This window comes from Scylla paramamosain, chromosome 13 (assembly GCF_035594125.1).
Source record: "Scylla paramamosain isolate STU-SP2022 chromosome 13, ASM3559412v1, whole genome shotgun sequence".
Classification (NCBI taxonomy): domain Eukaryota; kingdom Metazoa; phylum Arthropoda; class Malacostraca; order Decapoda; family Portunidae; genus Scylla; species Scylla paramamosain.
This window is the reverse complement of record NC_087163.1, coordinates 26,682,085-26,684,584: the sequence shown is the minus strand read 5'-3', so window position 1 is coordinate 26,684,584 and position 2,500 is coordinate 26,682,085. Positions and strand designations below refer to the sequence as shown.

The following is a 2,500-nucleotide window of genomic DNA, read 5'->3' as shown; positions in this document are numbered from 1 at the left end:
TGGTCACTTAGACGCGTGTGATGCCAGCAGTGCCGCGCCGAACATGCAGGTAATTACGTTAACACATCTGCGAGCTCAGGTATAAATTTGCGCTGCAGCCTTTCATAATTATTAGCCTTTTGATAGAATTCTCGGGTGATTGAGTTAGCTATGTAGGACTGACAGGTGTGTGTGTGTGTGTGTGTGTGTGTGTGTGTGTGTGTGTGTGTGTGTGTGTGATGACATCGCTGGCAGGGGGGAAAAGTAAGTGCTAATGATCGTGTTCTTGGTAATCGTTATGAAGTTGTTTGCGGGGGGGCGAGGTAATAGTGGTGGTGGTGGTGGTGGTGGTGGTGACGCATCAGTTGTCATTTTCTCATTTCCTGTTGTTATCACTATTGTCAGTATGTCTTAAATCTTATTGTGCTTGTTCTTCCTCTGTGTTTCTTTGTGTCTTTCTTCTCGCTCTGTCTCTCCGCGCAGCAAAACTGACCTGTCTACCGTCTTTCTTCAACCTTGAGTTCCCTGATTCACTAACGAACTCCTCAAAATGCGCGTGGGACTGACCGATTTTTACAACAGAACGCATTTAATTCCCTATCTCTGTATTCACCGTATTTTCTCTTCGCCCGCTGCATACTCACAACTGCATGAAACTGACAGATTTTCACAATATCAACGAAACTTATACCAAAAGAAAATCACAAAACAGCGGAAGCGAATGAAAAAAAAAAAAAAGTTACGAGACTTTATAGTGAGGGCAACAGCGCGAATGTGTGGCGGCGGTTCACCTCTCGCTCCTGCCCCGCCCCGGCCTGCCCTCGTCACCTCGGGCGCCGGGAAGGATGAGAAGGGGCCGGGGTTGTGTTTGGATAAGGTAATGGAAGGACAACGCGGCAGCCGATACGGATGCAAGATGATGTTGTGTTAACTTGAACGGTGGTGATTCAGGCTGTAATGAGAGAAGAGGAAGACGCAAAGAAACACAAATGAAGAACAAGACTATACACTTTAGACTAATCATAACCCCTCCACTTCCTCTCCTGCCTCGTCTCTCCTCGCCACACTTTGCTGTACTTACGGAGAAAGGGAAAGAAAGATGAAGAGGGACGTAAAGAAATACAAAGAAAGAACAAGGACCATAGACTTTTAGGGAGAGAGGGAGAGAAAGATGAAGAGGGACGTAAAGAAATACAAAGAAAGAACAAGGACCATAGACTTTTAGGGAGAAGGGGAGAGAAAGATGAAGAGGGACGTAAAGAAATACAAAGAAAGAACAAGGACTATAGACTTTTAGGGAGAAGGGGAGAGAAAGATGAAGAGGAACGTAAAGAAATACAAAGAAAGAACAAAGACTAGACTTTTAGGGAGAGAGGGAGAGAAAGATGAAGAGGAACGTAAAGAAATACAAAGAAAGAACAAGGACTATAGACTTCAGGCAGTAATGATAAGTAATGATAGCGCCTCTCCCGCCTCAACCCATTCCACCTTGCACCACATTCTGAAAGACTTCTGCGCCGTACCTCCACTACATTCAATAGACTTTAGTTGAAGTGACCCGTGGTTTTCAGGGCATTTTTATACTTCTAGTGACAGATTAACGACATTTCTATATTATTAACGACAGAAACACTCTTGAGAACCCCACTAATCATCTCTGTGGCCTTTGAAAATAGTCGTGGTGAGAGAGCAAAGCCTTTCTGAATAGAGGCCATAGAACCAAGCGTTTCTAAGAGGACGAGGCAAAGAGGGAAGGCCACACGTCATGTCACCACGCCACCCACACCCACAGCAGATCCGAGACGGCGGGGATCGGGCAAGGTAATCCCTGTAGCTCTGATCACGGCCATAAATCACCACCAGACGTCATTAAGTCCGCCAAAATCACGGAGCAGATAAGCACGAGTGGACAAACAGAGGCTCAGGGCGAGGAAGGTACGGCGATAGCGCTGATCCCCTGCCAACCTCGAGCCCTGATAAGGAGATACTGGGACTGGGACGCTAGTGGTGGTGGTGGTGGTGGTGAAGGAATGTAGCATGAAGGAAGGGGAGCGAGGGGGGAAAGAATGAAGGGTGATGGTGATGGGGTCAGGAAGGAAGGGTGCAGTAAGCGAAAGAGTGAGAGAGAGAGAGAGGTGGGGGGGATGGAAATGGGGCGAAATAATGGCATACCAGAGAGGGAGAGAGCAGCGTAACAGAGAATATTTAATGGCTGATTCACGAACTTGAGAGAGTAATTGTGAGCAGAGAGAGAGAGAGAGAGAGAGAGAGAGAGAGAGAGAGAGAGAGAGAGAGAGAGAGAGAGAGAGAGAGAGAGGACTTAGGTGAGAGACTGACTGGAAAGAAAGGATGTGACGAGATAGATAGATAGATAGATAGATAGATAGATAGATAGAGAGAGAGAGAGAGAGAGAGGAGAGAGAGAGAGAGAGAGAGAGAGAGAGAGAGAGAGAGAGAGAGAGAGAGAGAGAGAGGTGTAAATGTCCGTTTGTCTGTCTGTTTTCGCATGATTTGCGTCACC

At 46.8% G+C, this 2,500-nt stretch overlaps 1 protein-coding gene across 1 annotated transcript in view; it reads right to left on the bottom strand.

Moving 5' to 3' along the window:
* The window catches only part of LOC135106616 (PR domain zinc finger protein 2-like), a 141,441-nt gene that overhangs the window by 126,506 nt on the left and 12,435 nt on the right, over positions 1–2,500 (bottom strand). The gene's annotated exons all lie outside the window — the stretch shown is intronic.